At 46.5% G+C, this 18741-nt stretch overlaps 1 long non-coding RNA gene across 2 annotated transcripts; it reads right to left on the bottom strand.

The window, feature by feature from the left end:
• Positions 1 to 11383: 11383 nt before the first annotated feature.
• On the bottom strand, positions 11384 to 13396 carry LOC106595032 (uncharacterized). 2 transcript variants are annotated; one of them, XR_006770064.1, is made up of 5 exons: positions 13250 to 13396; positions 12805 to 12905; positions 12617 to 12631; positions 12271 to 12331; positions 11384 to 11498 (listed from the first exon to the last, which is right to left on the bottom strand). It is a non-coding gene; the product is annotated as an uncharacterized lncRNA (long non-coding RNA). The 2 variants fall into 2 exon arrangements; XR_006770065.1 differs by lacking the exon at positions 13250 to 13396 and having other exon boundaries at positions 12805 to 12926.
• Positions 13397 to 18741: the final 5345 nt, after the last annotated feature.

Below are 18741 nucleotides of genomic sequence, written 5' to 3'. Positions count from 1 at the left end.
ATAGCGGACAGCATCTGCTATGTCAACAGTTTTCATTGTATAGACCAGTGTCTGGCCCTCCTACTCCAAACTGGAACCGTCTCTCCCTGGTACGGTATAGAACTGAACCATTAGCTCATCCAATGGCATAAATCAATTGTCAACTCTAGATACTCCCATCTCAAGTTAAACCCCTCCTTGACCCCTCTCCTGGACAAGCTCACTGAGGGGAGTGAGTCTCTAGGTCATATACTATCCCAGGATAAGTGTAACATCAGAGGGGACATACAATGTTTCCATACACTGCCATACACCTTCCCCCAATGCCAAAGGAGGGAGTGACCTGTGCACAGACATTGTGGAGACAAGTAATTGGTTCCCCATTAATCACGCAATCCCTTCACATGGTTTAAGAATAGGTAAAGACACATTCACATATGAAGACAATGTTCCATCCTGTCCTCTTCCCTTTCTGATATTCTGCATAGCACCAGAGACATATAAAAAACAAGTCTGACCTCTCCCCTCTCTGGGCCCCAAGTGACTGAGCCCCAGCTGAGAGAAGAAGTGCAACTGCCAACACCAGAGTCCAAAGGGATACATTCTAATAACAAGTATATGACATAAGCATATTATGCAGATAAGACATCTTAATGATCTATGTTACCCAACTTATTCTGATTCATCCGCCACAAAGGTCACAATGTAGACACACACACACACACGGTTAGTGTCCGGTCTACATGACATCTTCCTGCTCTTTGGATGCATGATGTCATGAAGTTGAAACTAGTATTTAACAATGAATGTACAAAACCACACATGTCCTTTGGATATAACGTACCTGAAGCACAAAAGGTAAACTCTTACAGATTAGTCAGAACAAGACTATAAGAAACCCTACTCAACCAAAAACCTATCGACTACTGTCAGTCAGTTGATCCACAGGAGGCAGTAGTCAGGAGAATGGTGAAGGCAGGAGTAGAACACAGGAGGCAGTAGTCTGGAGAATGGTGAAGGAAGGAGTAGAACACAGGAGGCTAGAGAATGGTGAAGGCAGGAGTAGAACACAGTAGTCTGGAGAATGGTGAAGGCAGGAGTAGAACACAGTAGTCAGGAGAATGGTGAAGGCAGGAGTAGAACACAGTAGTCAGGAGAATGGTGAAGGCAGGAGTAGAACACAGTAGTCAGGGAAATGGTGAAGGCAGGAGTAGAACACAGTAGTCAGGAGAATGGTGAAGGCAGGAGTAGAACACAGGAGGCAGTAGTCAGGAGAATGGCGAAGGCAGGAGTAGAACACAGTAGTCAGGAGAATGGTGAAGGCAGGAGTAGAACACAGGAGGCAGTAGTCTGGAGAATGGTGAAGGCAGGAGTAGAACACAGTAGTCAGGAGAATGGTGAAGGCAGGAGTAGAACACAGTAGTCAGGAGAATGGTGAAGGCAGGAGTAGAACACAGTAGTCAGGAGAATGGTGAAGGCAGGAGTAGAACACAGGAGGCAGTAGTCTGGAGAATGGTGAAGGCAGGAGTAGAACACAGTAGTCAGGAGAATGGTGAAGGAAGGAGTAGAACACAGGAGGCTGTAGTCAGGAGAATGGTGAAGGCAGGAGTAGAACACAGGAGGCTGTAGTCAGGAGAATGGTGAAGGCAGGAGTAGAACACAGGAGGCTGTAGTCAGGAGAATGGTGAAGGCAGGAGTAGAACACAGTAGGCTGTAGTCAGGAGAATGGTGAAGGCAGGAGTAGAACACAGTAGTCTGGAGAATGGTGAAGGCAGGAGTAGAACACAGGAGGCAGTAGTCAGGAGAATGGTGAAGGCAGGAGTAGAACACAGGAGGCAGTAGTCTGGAGAATGGTGAAGGCAGGAGTAGAACACAGGAGGCTGTAGACAGGAGAATGGTGAAGGCAGGAGTAGAACACAGTAGTCAGGAGAATGGTGAAGGAAGGAGTAGAACACAAGAGGCTGTTGTCAGGAGAATGGTGAAGGCAGGAGTAGAACACAGGAGGCTGAAGTCAGGAGAATGGTGAAGGCAGGAGTAGAACACAGGAGGCAGGAGTCTGGAGAATGGTGAAGGCAGGAGTAGAACACAGTAGTCAGGAGAATGGTGAAGGCAGGAGAAGAACACAGGAGGCTGTAGTGAGGAGAATGGTGAAGGCAGGAGTAGAACACAGGAGGCTGTAGTCAGGAGAATGGTGAAGGCAGGAGTAGAACACAGTAGTCAGGAGAATGGTGAAGGCAGGAGTAGAACACAGGAGGCAGTAGTCAGGAGAATGGTGAAGGCAGGAGTAGAACACAGTAGTCAGGAGAATGGTGAAGGCAGGAGTAGAACACAGGAGGCAGTAGTCTGGAGAATGGTGAAGGCAGGAGTAGAACACAGTAGTCAGGAGAATGGTGAAGGCAGGAGTAGAACACAGGAGGCAGTAGTCTGGAGAATGGTGAAGGCAGGAGTAGAACACAGGAGGCTGTAGACAGGAGAATGGTGAAGGCAGGAGTAGAACACAGTAGTCAGGAGAATGGTGAAGGAAGGAATAGAACACAGGAGGCTGTAGTCAGGAGAATGGTGAAGGCAGGAGTAGAACACAGGAGGCTGTAGTCAGGAGAATGGTGAAGGCAGGAGTAGAACACAGGAGGCTGTAGTCAGGAGAATGGTGAAGGCAGGAGTAGAACACAGGAGGCTGTAGTCAGGAGAATGGTGAAGGCAGGAGTAGAACACAGTAGGCTGTAGTCAGGAGAATGGTGAAGGCAGGAGTAGAACACAGTAGTCTGGAGAATGGTGAAGGCAGGAGTAGAACACAGGAGGCAGTAGTCAGGAGAATGGTGAAGGCAGGAGTAGAACACAGGAGGCAGTAGTCTGGAGAATGGTGAAGGAAGGAGTAGAACACAGGAGGCTGTAGACAGGAGAATGATGAAGGCAGGAGTAGAACACAGTAGTCAGGAGAATGGTGAAGGAAGGAGTAGAACACAAGAGGCTGTAGTCAGGAGAATGGTGAAGGCAGGAGTAGAACACAGGAGGCTGTAGTCAGGAGAATGGTGAAGGCAGGAGTAGAACACAGGAGGCAGTAGTCTGGAGAATGGTGAAGACAGGAGTAGAACACAGGAGGCAGTAGTCTGGAGAATGGTGAAGGCAGGAGTAGAACACAGTAGTCTGGAGAATGGTGAAGGCAGGAGTAGAACACAGGAGGCAGTAGTCTGGAGAATGGTGAAGGCAGGAGTAGAACACAGTAGTCAGGATAATGGTGAAGGCAGGAGTAGAACACAGTAGTCAGGAGAATGGTGAAGGCAGGAGTAGCACACAGTAGTCAGGAGAATGGTGAAGGCAGGAGTAGAACACAGGAGGTGGTAGTCTGGAGAATGGTGAAGGCAGGAGTAGAACACAGTAGTTAGGAGAATGGTGAAGGAAGGAGTAGAACACAGGAGGCTGTAGTCAGGAGAATGGTGAAGGTAAGAGTAGAACACAGGAGGCTGTAGTCAGGAGAATGGTGAAGGAAGGAGTAGCACACAGTAGTCAGGAGAATGGTGAAGGCAGGAGTAGAACACAGGAGGCAGTAATCAGGAGAATGGTGAAGGCAGGAGTAGAACACAGGAGGCTGTAGTCAGGAGAATGGTGAAGGCAGGAGTAGAACACAGGAGGCTGTAGTCAGGAGAATGGTGAAGGCAGGAGTAGAACACAGGAGGCTGTAGTCAGGAGAATGGTGAAGGTAGGAGTAGAACACAGTAGGCTGTAGTCAGGAGAATGGTGAAGGCAGGAGTAGAACACAGTAGTCTGGAGAATGGTGAAGGCAGGAGTAGAACACAGGAGGCAGTAGTCAGGAGAATGGTGAAGGCAGGAGTAGAACACAGGAGGCAGTAGTCTGGAGAATGGTGAAGGCAGGAGTAGAACACAGGAGGCTGTAGACAGGAGAATGGTGAAGGCAGGAGTAGAACACAGTAGTCAGGAGAATGGTGAAGGAAGGAGTAGAACACAAGAGGCTGTAGTCAGGAGAATGGTGAAGGCAGGAGTAGAACACAGTAGTCAGGAGAATGGTGAAGGCAGGAGTAGAACACAGTAGTCAGGAGAATGGTGAAGGCAGGAGTAGAACACAGGAGGCTGTAGTCAGGAGAATGGTGAAGGCAGGAGTAGAACACAGGAGGCTGTAGTCAGGAGAATGGTGAAGGCAGGAGTAGAACACAGTAGTCAGGAGAATGGTGAAGGCAGGAGTAGAACACAGGAGGCAGTAGTCAGGAGAATGGTGAAGGCAGGAGTAGAACACAGTAGTCAGGAGAATGGTGAAAGCAGGAGTAGAACACAGGAGGCAGTAGTCTGGAGAATGGTGAAGGCAGGAGTAGAACACAGTAGTCAGGAGAATGGTGAAGGCAGGAGTAGAACACAGGAGGCAGTAGTCTGGAGAATGGTGAAGGCAGGAGTAGAACACAGGAGGCTGTAGACAGGAGAATGGTGAAGGCAGGAGTAGAACACAGTAGTCAGGAGAATGGTGAAGGAAGGAGTAGAACACAGGAGGCTGTAGTCAGGAGAATGGTGAAGGCAGGAGTAGAACACAGGAGGCTGTAGTCAGGAGAATGGTGAAGGCAGGAGTAGCACACTGTAGTCAGGAGAATGGTGAAGGCAGGAGTAGAACACAGGAGGCAGTAATCAGGAGAATGGTGAAGGCAGGAGTAGAACACAGGAGGCTGTAGTCAGGAGAATGGTGAAGGCAGGAGTAGAACACAGGAGGCTGTAGTCAGGAGAATGGTGAAGGCAGGAGTAGAACACAGGAGGCTGTAGTCAGGAGAATGGTGAAGGCAGGAGTAGAACACAGTAGGCTGTAGTCAGGAGAATGGTGAAGGCAGGAGTAGAACACAGGAGGCAGTAGTCTGGAGAATGGTGAAGGAAGGAGTAGAACACAGGAGGCTGTAGACAGGAGAATGGTGAAGGCAGGAGTAGAACACAGTAGTCAGGAGAATGGTGAAGGAAGGAGTAGAACACAAGAGGCTGTAGTCAGGAGAATGGTGAAGGCAGGAGTAGAACACAGGAGGCTGTAGTCAGGAGAATGGTGAAGGCAGGAGTAGAACACAGGAGGCAGTAGTCTGGAGAATGGTGAAGGCAGGAGTAGAACACAGTAGTCAGGAGAATGGTGAAGGCAGGAGTAGAACACAGGAGGCTGTAGTCAGGAGAATGGTGAAGGCAGGAGTAGAACACAGTAGGCTGTAGTCAGGAGAATGGTGAAGGCAGGAGTAGAACACAGTAGTCAGGAGAATGGTGAAGGCAGGAGTAGAACACAGTAGTCAGGAGAATGGTGAAGGCAGGAGTAGAACACAGGAGGCAGTAGTCAGGAGAATGGTGAAAGCAGGAGTAGAACACAGGAGGCAGTAGTCTGGAGAATGGTGAAGGCAGGAGTAGAACACAGGAGGCTGTAGACAGGAGAATGGTGAAGGCAGGAGTAGAACACAGTAGTCAGGAGAATGGTGAAGGCAGGAGTAGAACACAGGAGGCAGTAGTCAGGAGAATGGTGAAGGCAGGAGTAGAACACAGGAGGCAGTAGTCAGAAGAACGGTGAAGGCAGGAGTAGAACACAGGAGGCTGTAGTCAGGAGAATGGTGAAGGCAGGAGTAGAACACAGGTGGCTGTAGTCAGGAGAATGGTGAAGGCAGGAGTAGAACACAGGAGGCTGTAGTCAGGAGAATGGTGAAGGAAGGAGTATGGAATATGGTGGTTAACAAGACTTTGTCCCTGAGATCTGCTAGTATTGAGATGTGTTGCAGAGAGGTTACCAAACTGAAATAATGACTGATAATTACAGCTATACCTGGGTATGAAACTGACTGAAGTGAATTTGTGTCATCCATACTACAACATAAATATGAGATTACTAATATCGGTAGTGTAGTCCTCCCTACTGTTGTGACTTTCACTAACCCACATCAGTCCTCCCTACTGTTGTGACTTTCACTAACACAGAGCAGAACCGTGAGCTAATAGGAGGTGTAGCCTTCATACTCTACATGGTTCTGCCAGAACCCACAAACTCTTGTTTCTAGTAACTCACAATAATGGTATAAAACCATACATATCCTGCCCTATCTCGTAACTGAAGTACAAGAGAAAAAACCTTGCAGATTAGTCAGAACAATTCTGATAGGCTAATTAAATAGCAAAGATAAACAATCACATATACTGGCCATATCCAGTCTGTGCCCTGAAATCTGGTGTTGTGTCAGAAACATTTAGTGACAGGAAATCTGAGAAAATGTATACCGTCCCACCCTGCTGTCAGAGGGAGATCACATGAGGTGATGGTAACACCCCCTGTCCTTCGTGGAGTATGTTAAGCCATATAAGGAGTCTACACTGGGTGTTGGTACTCATGTCACAAAGCAGCCAAAGAATAGCACAAACAATGCAGACGTTGTCATGGAATTATAAAATAGACCAATCCTAGTTTTTATATATATATTATATATAAAGCATTGATAAAGTGCTGTTTTATCTTTTGCTCTGTCAGCATTCCCCTGGCCCATGTTCTTGGCAGCGTATCGTTTGGCATGGGTACAATAATTGTCAAATCCTTAGCGAGTAGAATTACCACACACTCTTCTGCTTACATTCGTGAAGTATATTACAAGTGAAAGCGATCAAGGGGGAAACAGCAACCACAAATGAACAATCAAGAACTTAAATCAACACAGCATAAATGGTTTTAAAATCTAGCTGTTGAACAGTAGTACGGCAAAGTAAAGACAGATATAAAGATGGTTACATGATGAGTTATTAACTGAATGTTCTGACCTGTCATGGTGAGTTCAGACAGAGAGAAAGGGGGGGTGGAGAGATAGAGGGGAGAGGGGAGGAGAGAGATGAGAGAAAGAGACAGAGAGGGAGGGGAAAGGAGAGCGAGAGAGAGGGGAAAGGAGAGCGAGAGAGAGAGAGAGAGAGAGAGAGAGAGAGAGAGAGAGAGAGAGCCTTCTTGGCACTCACTCCTGCCCTCCCCCTCGCTCACAGCAGTCAAAATCAGGGGACTTCCCTAACAGGTTTGGCGGTAGGGCTGCTCAAATAACTATTGGGATGATGATTAGAAAGGTGTGTTAAGACTGACATAAGGGGTCTATTCAATCCGTATCGCAGAAGTTCAGCGTTACAGCGTGATTGAAATTTAAAGGCAATGTTCCTGCATTAGCGGAGACAGCATTCACGGTAAGCATAGCATATGTCGGTTCAACCAGAAATTACTTTTCAAATGTATATTGCACCATCTAACACTTCAGCGATACAGGTTGAATAGAGCCCAAGGTCTCTCATAAATGTATTTAACTCACCCAGCTTTTAATTTCCACACAGTTAACATTGATTGTCACAACACACTTAAACAAAATGGAACTGACTGAAACAATAAGTGGTTGAAGACAGTGAAAACCTGACAGGCTATGGACCATATTAATTAAGTAACTGGATACACAATTTACTTTTTCATGTCAGCAACATTATGAAGATATACTACAAGCAAAAATGTCAGTCTATATTTAGCATGTAAGGACATTGAATGATCACACAAATAAAAGAACATTTCAAAGGTCTCCCTCAAATACACAACGGTTTAAATCCCAAGAATGTCTTAATCTAGACTTACTCTTAACACATATGGTTAAATCAGGGTTGGGGTCAATTCCATTTCAAATCAGTCAATTCAGGAAGTAAACTGAAATTCCAATTTGAGGAAAATTTGGAATTGTAATTTCAGTTCATTCCTGAATTTACAATCGAAAAGGAAGTGACCCCAACCTGGGTGTAAATTGCATTGCCTTCATTTGGCACAATTATTGTGCGTAGTATTAATATCCCATACTGAGATATATGTATATGAGTACAGTATTTATAATATTATTAAAGAAATAGTACATATAAATAGCTACATAAATAGTATATTCTGATCAATAAAACAATATATGGTGAACAGAACAGTCATCTTTCAATGTAGTATCCATATATAGTGTATATATTAGGGGGTAGAGGGAGCAGTCTAACCCTGATCATATATAGTGTATATATTAGGGGGTAGAGGGAGCAGTCTGAAGTCTAACCCTTCATCATCATATATAGTGTATATGTCACGCCCTGGCCATAGAGAGGGTTTTGTTCTCTATTTTGGTTAGACCAGGGTGTGAATTCTACGTTCCTTTTTCTATGTTTTGTGTATTTCTTTGTTTTGGCCGGGTATGGTTCTCAATCAGGGACAGCTGTCTATCGTTGTCTCTGATTGGGAGCCATACTTAGGTAGCCTTTTCCCACAGGGTTTTTTGTGGGTAGTTAATTTCTGTTTAGTGTTTTGCACCTTACGGAACTGTTTCAGTTATTCTCTTTGTTGTTTTTTGTTTAGTGTTCTGTTTATTAAAGAAAGCATGAACACTTACCACGCTGCGTTTTGGTCCGATGATTCTTCCTCCTCAGACGACGAAGACTGTTACAGTATATATTAGTGGTTAGGGAGCAGTCTAACCCTGATCATATCCTTGAGACAGTATTCATTTAACCCATACATGATGGATAAAACAGAAAAACACCTTAAAAACACTAAAACAGTTGCATTTCATTAAACCAACCACCAATCCACCAACCCAAACATCCAGCCAGCCAGCTAGCATCACACTGAAGAACATTGTTGGGTCGGGATCTTGTTCCATGTCTTGTAGACACATCTATAAAAACAGCAGCATAGAACAAACATATTTAGCAATACATTCACACATTCACTCTATACATAAACAGTCCTATTATTTTATCCATAAATCTATCCATCCATATATCCATTCATCCATCTGTAACGGCCGTCGTCAGAATTAGACCAAGGTGCAGCGGAGGATGTGTTCATCATTAGAATTTTAATTGAAAAAGAGAACACTACAAAAATGAACAAAAGACGACAGCAAAACAGTCCTGTCAGGATTAACTCTACACAGAAAACACTAAACAGAAACAATCACCCACAAAAACCCAAAGGAAAACCAGGCTACTTATGTGTGACTCCCAATCAGCAACAACGAACTACAGCTGCGCCTGATTGGGAGCCACACACGGCTCAAAACAAAGAAATACAAAAACATAGAAAAATGAACATAGAACGCCCACCCAATGTAACACCCTGGCCTAACCAAAATAACGAACAAAAAACTCCTTTCTATGGCCAGGGCGTTACAGTACCCCCCCCAAAGGTGCGGACTCAGGCCACAAAACCTGACTCTGAAGGGGAGGGTCCGTGTGGGCCTTCCTACGGCGGCGGCTCGGGTGCGGGACGTGGACCCCGCTCCACCCTTGGCTTCGGCCACTTAGGTGGCGCCCCTAGCTGCGCCGGAGGACTGGCGGGCGACCTTGGCTGCGCCCGGCTGGCGGACGACCCTGGCTGCGCCCGGCTGGCGGGCGTCCCTGGCTGCGCCCGGCTGGCGGGCGACCCTGGCGGCTCCGGCGGCTCCGGGCTGGCGGGCGGCCCGGCGGCCCGGACAGGCGGGCGGCCCCGGCGGCTCCCGGGCTGGCGGGCAGCCCCGGCGGCTCCGGGCTGGCGGGCGGCTCCGGCGGCTCCAGGCTGGCGGGCGGCTCCGGGCTGGCGGGCGGCTCCGGGCTGGCGGGCGGCTCTGGCGGCTCCAGGCTGGCGGGCGGCTCCGGGCTGGCGGGCGGCTCCGGGCTGGCGGGCGGCTCTGGCGGCTCTGGCCCAGGATTCACCAGGCTGGGGAGACATGAAGGAGGCCTGGCCCTGGGCGCAGGCACAGGACTCACCAGGCTGGCGGGCGGCTCTGGCGGCTCCGGACAGGCGGGCGGCTCCGGACAGGCGGGTGGCTCTGGCGGCTCCGGACAGGCGGGCGGCTCTGGCGGCTCCGGACTGGCGGGCGGCTCTGGTGGCTCCGGACTGGCGGGCGGCTCTGGCGGCTCCGGACTGGCGGGTGGCTCTGGCGGCTCTGGCCCAGGACTCACCAGACTGGGGAGACATGAAGGAGGCCTGGCTCTGGGCGCAGGCACTGGACTCACCAGGCTGGGGAGACCCACTGGAGGCCTGGTCCGTGGAGGAGGCACAGGACTGACCAGGATGGGGAGACCCACTGGAGGCCTGGTCCGTGGAGGAGGCACAGGACTGACCAGGATGGGGAGACCCACTGGAGGCCTGGTCCGAGGAGGAGGCACAGGATAAACCGGGCTGTGGGGGAGCACTGGAGTTCTGGTACGTAGGCTCTTTACCCACACTCCAGGCTGAATGCCCACTTTGGCCCGGCACGGGCGGAGCGCAGGCATTGGACGAACTGGACCCTCCCAGCGCCCTGGAGACACAGTGCGCAGAGCCGGTGCAGGATAACCTGGACCGAAAAGGCGCACTGGAGACCAGACGCGCTGAGCCGGCACAATCCGTCCTGGCTCGATGCCTGCACTTGCATGGCACTTGTGGGGGGCTGGCCTATAGTGCACCGGGCTATGAACGCGCACTGGAGACACCGTGCGCTTAACCGCATAACACGGTGCCTGACCAGTACTGCGCTGCCTCCAGTAAGCACGGGGAGTTGGCTCAGGTCTACCGCCTGACTCCGCCAATCTCCCCGTGTGCCCCCCCAAAAGAATTTGGGGGGGCTGCCTCCCGTGTCCGTCGCTCTCCCTCGGCAGGTTGTTGCAGTGGTCAAATAATTGATCCCATGTCCAGTCAAACCTTGACTCCAATACCTCCAGCGACCAGGATGCCATGACCTCCCGAGCACGCTGCTTCATCCCCTCCTTGTGCTGCTCCTTCGTCCGCTGCTTGGTCCGTTTTTGGTGGGTGATTCTGTAACGGCCGTCGTCAGAATTAGACCAAGGTGCAGCGGAGGATGTGTTCATCATTAGAATTTTAATTGAAAAAGAGAACACTACAAAAATAAACAAAAGATGACAGCAAAACAGTCCTGTCAGGATTAACTCTACACAGAAAACACTAAACAGAAACAATCACCCACAAAAACCCAAAGGAAAACCAGGCTACTTATGTGTGACTCCCAATCAGCAACAACGAACTACAGCTGTGCCTGATTGGGAGCCACACACGGCCCAAAACAAAGAAATACAAAAACATAGAAAAATTAACATAGAACGCCCACCCAATGTAACACCCCGGCCTACCCAAAATAACGAACAAAAAAAACCTTTCATGGCCAGGGCGTTACACCATCCAATCCATATATCCATTCATCCACTCATCCAATCCATATATCTATTCATCCATATATCCATTCATCCAATCCATATATCCATTCATTCATTCATCCAATCCATATATCCATTCATTCATCCATCCATCCAATCCATATATCCATTCATCCATCCATCCAATCATCCAATCCATATATCCATTCATCCACTCATCCAATCCATACATCCATTCATCCAATCCGTATATTCATCCAATCCGTATATCCATCCATCCATCCATCCATACCTCTTCTTTAATACACATGCTGCCTTCACAGTCAGCAGTATCACGGGGATGACTCCTCCAGCCACACCCATCACAATCCAGCCACTGGTGTGGTTACTTGTATCTGTATGCGAGAGGAGAGAGAGAGACTGAGAACACAGAAACCTCCCCATGTCTCAATCCAGCTACAGTTTAGCCTGAGTGCCGGAGATCTGACTAACACTCAATCTGGGTTGTTTAGCTTGAGTGCCAGATATCTGACTAACATTCAATCTGGGTTGTTTAGCCTGAGTGCCGGAGATCTGACTAACACTCAATCTGGGTTGTTTAGCCTGAGATCTGACTAACACTCAATCTGGGTTGTTTAGCCTGAGTGCCAGATATCTGACTAACACTCAATCTGGGTTGTTTAGCCTGAATGCCTCTGCTCTGTCATTGCCCCACTCCATAGGCAGTGCAGCAGTGGAGTGTTATTCAAGTGTTTAATTGCAAGATAAAGATGTATTGAATTGAGTCAACTCAGAGAGCTGATAATCTGTGGTTATCTCAGCTGTAACACTCCTTCTGAGCCTAGCTGAGTCTCTGAGGTTAAATATGATCCTATAGAGTAGATAAACACACCTAATGATAAGCTAATGTGAGATAATAAACAGTTGAGCCATATTAAAGTGAACCAGGGTGTAAACACAGGGAGAAAAGGGAGAGTGGTAAAGTGACAACACACCAAGTTGTTGATGAGTAACGTCAACTGTTATATCTTCCTGTTTCCCCAGGACAGTCCAATAGAGTGAAAGAGCTGGGTCTTTTCTTTGAACTGAGTTCAAAACAAGCAATCAGATTGGCTACAGTAAAACAAGCCGTGTCAGATTGAAAAGGTGAAACTGTATTACTCTAACCTTGATTGATGGGGACATGGTCATTACCGTGGAGATTGGTGGCAGGTTTGAAGGTCCATTACTGCAGTTAGCAGGAGAATACAAAATAAAAAGTAATGAATCAGTCATTTGTCAAACCACACTAAAAGTACTGCTGCTAATACTGTCTGTCAACAGTGACAAACTTCCCCTGTCACATCCTGTCACTCATTCATACAACAACCTCTAGCAGCATTGTTCTTTGTGTGTGTGTGTGTGTGTGTGTGTGTGTGTGTGTGTGTGTGTGTGTGTGTGTGTGTGTGTGTGTGTGTGTGTGTGTGTGTGTGTGTGTGTGTGTGTGTGTGTGTGTGTGTGTGTATTTTCTCACCTCCCAAAATGGTGCCTGTAAGAGAGAAAACACTGGTTGAAAAGAGGACAGAGAGAGAAAGAGAACATTCTAGTAGATGTCCATAGACAGACACATACATGATCTTATTGATGTATCTTAAACCATGTCCGTGCTTCATCAGATCCAACAGACACACTAGAGTAACCACATCAGTAACAGCAACATACCACACGCTGTGTGCAGTCCACTGAGTAGGTCAGTCTGTCCAGGCAGCCTAAGATAGTGATGGAGTGACTGGTCTGAGCCAAAGTACGGTTTTCGTCCATCTCTTTGTCATTGGCAAGAACAGTCATGTAAATAAAGTAAAATAGACAACATAAGTCAGAAGTTTAACATAAAGTACTGTAGTTCAGTGTTTCCCAACTCCTGGTACTAAATAACTACTGGGTGTGCAGGCTTTTGTTCAAGCTCAGCACTAACACACTGCATTACTCATCAAGACCATGATTAGTTGAACCAGATGGGCGATGTGTGTGCTGGGCTGGAGCAGAAGGCTGAAGCTCTTTAGAACCAGGGTTACAATTACTTGAACATTTTACATTTCAATTTCTACCAACAGATGTAACTCCTTAATGAGTCGTCATATTGTAAGTGGCTTCTGCTGTCACTCACGTTTTCATCCAACCACTGGGTCTCGCAATTGGCCGAAGGCGGAGATTCAGGTAGTTCATGGAGGTCATAGGTCGTTGTATAGTTAGGATGTTGGATCACCTTACAGTTAATGTTGTGAGTGTCTACAACAGGCAGCAGACACCCCACTAGGACTGTGAAAAAGAGAGAACTCCGTTACAACTTCACTCCATCAATCACAACATTTAATTTTGTCAGTGTTGCATCAAGTTAGGCTATTGCGAAAGCTAAATCAAACCTGGAAATCTCATCACACACAGCACAGGCACAATGTGTCTGTGCATTGTTGGAGACATGCAGCATGTAAAAAAACTAAACAGCAGACTAAATTGTTTGTGGAATTGGAGTGTTATTGTGTTGCAGGGGCGGAAATCCCGGGGGGGCGGGGAGGACACGACCCCCCATCCTGGGAAAAATATGATTTATCCCCCCCAATATATCACTGAAACATAACTATGTAATTTAAATAATATTAATAATACGCAATGAAAGCAATTGTGCTGATTATAGACACTTAATAGCGCGTTTTTAAGTTTCAAAAGATTGCAACCCCCCCACCCTTTGTCTCACAATGGTTTGATCCACTGCCAGTTCCTTAGCTTGCTAGGTAACAGAGAGGTCGTATCTACTGTCTGAAAGGCACTCAATGCACGTAACTGACGTGAGGTTAATCCAGTCAATCGCGCACACACACTAGCTGAATATGCAGAGCTAGCGCGCAAATATTAACTGTTAAGCTAGCTAGTACCTATTCCATTTATGTGGCGTCGTCAAAGATGGAATCAGCATGCAGATGATGTAAGTTAGTGCTTCAAAGTCCCTGTGATGAGGTTAGCAATAAACTGAAATCCAATCTGAACAGAACTACACTCTCTTCTACCATTGTCTTAAATATATTTAATGGTCTCGTTGCAAAAGCTAAATTGTCGCAAGTGAACTTTTATTTATTTATTTTATTTCACCTTTACTTAACCCGGGTAGCAAAGATTATAGCAAACACCACTGAAACTGAATTGGTGCTCGCTAGCTTTGCAAATTCAGCTATTGTTGGAAGCCAGCCAATATGAAACAAACTATTAAAATTACAAAAGGTTGCAGCATATGTTGTGTAAATGGTGAACTCATCCAGCTGTCAACTCTTGTCATTTTAATCCGTTTCACATTTGCTAGCTACCTTTTAGATCGAAGCCCAAATAGAATGATTGAAGATGATAGAAGCCCATCTCCTACTGTAAATAACCTACACACTGTGTGTGTAGCCAGCCAGCCAGGTAGAAAAATGGCAGAAAAATAAAAGACGGACATCAGAGTATTTTTCAATACACCAAAACGCATAGTAAGAACCCTAGTAGCCTAATATCTCAAAGACTAGTTGATAAAATGTTCATAAGAAAGAAATGAAATTCTAATGGAAATGTTTCACAATGATGTCATTAGGCAGAGCAGGCAACAGATGGCACACAGACAGCAGAGTTGGGGACAGATATGTAGGGACAGACTGGCAGAGACAGGGAGTCTCAGGTAAGTTTGTTGAGTCTTTGTTTGGCAACATTATGAAAGGTTCTCAATTTTTTTGACTTGTAAAATAGGAACATAATTGGAAAATGCCATGGATACCCCCACTCTCAACTTAAACTGGTGACTGAACTAAGATTTGTTAAAGGCAATGGTATTGCTGTTGTGATTAGTTGTGTAGTTTTGGGTACCGGTAGTTAGGAGTACGGCAAACACCTTATTTCTTTGGTTCCTCAATATACATTTACCATATTACAATGTAGGCTATGTGTTACAGCACTACTTTTGGTGTCCCCCTCAGGAATTGCTCTTGAGAAAATTTCATGTAATTGTCCCCTCCAAAGTTGATATCAGATTTTCGCCCCTGTTGTGTTGGGAGGAGATCGGGGAAAGTGATCAAACATACCATCAATATGCTTGAATTGTGTCTGAGTTCCTCTCATATGCTCCAGTACGCCTATATACTGTAACTGTCTCTACTCTCCACCCATAAGAAGGTGCACCTTGGCTTTTAAACCGGATCATGCTTGTTTGGACCGGCTGATGGGGATTGAGTTTAAATAGACTTGGATTTGCTTGCTTGGTACTAGCATGGTATGTGTCATGTGTCTTGCTCTTTACATGTGTTGAGTTTGATTGTGGATCTGTCTTGCTCTTTACATGTGTTGAGTTTGATTGTGGATCTGTCTTGCTCTGCCATAAATGAACTATTTCAGGTGTGTGAGTGTGTTTTAAATGGGAGGGGCAACAATGAGTGTCTCAAACATTCTTAAGAGGTACCACTGTTTCTCCTCTGTGTTAGTTGGACCATGTGAATAATTGCATTGTTTACCCCGTTTTCTCCCCAATTTTGGGATATCCAATTGGCAGTTACAGTCCTGTCCCATCGCTGCAACTCCCGTACGGACTCGGGAGAGGCGAAGGTCGAGAGTCTCTTGGACCTCTGAAACACGACCCTGCCAAGCCGCACTGCTCACTTAACCCGGAAGCCAGCCGCACCAATGTGTTGGAGGAAACACCGTACAACTGGCGACCGTGTCAGCATTCATGTGCCCGTTCCCCCACAGGAGTCGCTAGAGCACGATGGGACAAGGACAAAACCCTTCTCTAACCTGGACGACGCTAGGCCAGTTGTGCACCGCTTCATGGGTCTCCTGGTCGAACCCGGATCTGTAGTGACGCCTGTAGCACTAGTCACTCTAATAATGTTTACATATTTTTGCTTTACTCATCTCATATTTATATACTATATTCTTTTCTACTGTATTTTAGTCTGTGCCACTCCGACATTGCCCATCCTAATATTTATATATTCCTTAATTCCATTATTTTACTTTTAGGTTGTGTGTATTGTGTGTGTTGTGGATTTTTAGAAATTACAGCACTGTTGGAACTAGGAACACAAGCATTTTGCTACACCTGCAATAACATCTGCTAAACATGTGTTTGTGACAAATAACATTTGATTTGATGCAGTGCCTTAGACCGCTGCGCCACTCCGGAGGCCACCATGTGAATCATACACAGTCTGGACTACTCTACGTCTATGAGGACCCATGCTGGAAATAAGCTGTATGTCTTTCTCTGGGACTAATGTTGGTCTACCTACCATGATATGATATACTGTATATGGTATACACTGAGTGTACAAAACATTAGGAACACCTTCCTCATATTGAGATGCACCCCCCCTTCTCAGAACAGCCTCAATTTGTTGGGGCATGGACTCTACAAGGTGTCAAAATCGTTCCACACGGTTGCTGGTCCATGTTGACTCCAATGCTTCCCACAGTTGTTTCAAGTTGGCTGGATGTCCTTTGGGTGGTGGACCATTCTTGATACACAGGAAACTGTTGAGCATGAAAAATCCAGCAGCGTTGCAGCTCTTGACACACTCAAACTGGTGAGCCTGGCACCTATTACCATACTCCATTCAAAGGCACTTAAATCACCTTCTGAATGGCACATATACACAATCCATGTCTCAATTAGTCTACACAATCCATGTCTCAATTAGTCTACACAATCCATGTCTCAATTAGTCAACACAATCCATGTCTCAATTAGTCTACACAAGCCATGTCTCAATTAGTCTACACAAGCCATGTCTCAATTAGTCTACACAAGCCATGTCTCAATTAGGCTACACAAGCCATGTCTCAATTAGTCTACACAATCCATGTCTCAATTAGCCTACACAATCCACACCAAAATAGGCCTACACAATCCATGTCAAAATTAGCCTACACAAGCCATGTCTCAATTGTCTCAAGGCTTAAAAATCCTTCTTGAACCTGTCTCTGATTGAAGTGGATTTAACAAGTCACATCAATACGGGATCATAGCTTTCAGCTGGATTCAGCTGGTCAGTGTATGTCATGGAAAGAGCAGGTGTTCCTAACGTGTTGTACTCTCAGTGTATATATACCCGCTGATACATGAAACCAAAACTATCTTATGTCTGAAATACATAGAGTAATATCATTAATAACGGACTACAAATAAGGAGCTAACCAGGAGATTATTGAAGCCCCAGGAACCTAAATGACCTGTGCCACTAACATACTACAGAGCAGAACTCACTGTAATAATGAATCTTTACCACCACCTAGTGGAAAGGTGAGATGTTTTAGTGCTGTGGTTCTCAAACGTTTTCGGTTGCTCTACCACCAGTGACATTTAGCTCTGCCCGGAGTACCTTGGTTACTCTACCACCAGCGACATTTAGCTCTGCCCAGAGTACCTTGGTTACCCTACCACTAGCGACATTTAGCTCTGCCCGGAGTACCTTGGTTACCCTACCACCAGCGACATTTAGCTCTGCCTGGAGTACCTTGGTTACTTTACCACCAACTACATGTTGCTCTGCCCAGAGTACCTTGGTTACACTACCACCAACTACATGTTGCTCTGCCCAGAGTACCTTGGTTACACTACCACCAACTACATGTTGCTCTGCCCGGAGTACCTTGGTTACACTACCACCAACTACATGTTGCTCTGCCCAGAGTACCTTGGTTACTTTACCACCAACTACATGTTGCTCTGCCCAGAGTACCTTGGTTACACTACCATCAACTACATGTTGCTCTGCTCAGAGTACCTTGGTTACACTACCACCAACTACATGTTGCTCTGCCCAGAGTACCTTGGTTACACTACCACCAACTACATGTTGCTCTGCCCAGAGTACCTTGGTTACACTACCATCAACTACATGTTGCTCTGCCCAGAGTACCTTGGTTACACTACCACCAACTACATGTTGCTCTTCCCAGAGTACCTTGGTTACCCTACCACCAACTACATGTTTCTCTGCCCAGAGTACCTTGGTTACTCTACCACCAACTACATGTTGCTCTTCCCAGAGTACCCCTGAAGTACCCCGTCATGTGCATTTAGGCAGTAGGCCTATGGTCTCATGAATCTTCTTAAGAACCCACTGTGGATAGGTCATTACCCATAGGGGTCCTGGTACCCCTGGTTGAGAGTCCCTGTGGATAGGTCATTACCCATAGGGGTCCTGGTACCCCTGGTTGAGAGTCCCTGTGGATAGGTCATTACCCATAGGGGTCCTGGTACCCCTGGTTGAGAGTCCCTGTGGATAGGTCATTACCCATAGGGGTCCTGGTACCCCTGGTTGAGATTCCCTGTTTTAGTGTGTATTGTTAACAACAAGACTTTACACGAAGTGGATAAAACATTAAGAACACCTTAATATTTAGTTGCAGCCCACCCCCCGGCACCTACTACCATACCCTGTTCAAATATTTTGTTTTGCCCATTCACACTCTGAATGGCACACATACACAATCCATGACTCAATTTTCTCAAGGCTTAAGAATCCTTCTATAACCTGTGTCCCCCCTTCATCTACACTGATTTAATCGGATGTTTTGTACACTCAGTGTACATTGTCAGTGACAGATCCCAGTAAAAATGGCATACATATGTACACC

The sequence above is a fragment of the Salmo salar genome, chromosome ssa05, assembly GCF_905237065.1.
Source record: "Salmo salar chromosome ssa05, Ssal_v3.1, whole genome shotgun sequence".
Classification (NCBI taxonomy): Eukaryota; Metazoa; Chordata; class Actinopteri; order Salmoniformes; family Salmonidae; genus Salmo; species Salmo salar.
The sequence above is the reverse complement of the archived record's forward strand: the minus strand, read 5'-3'. Positions and strand labels throughout refer to the sequence as shown.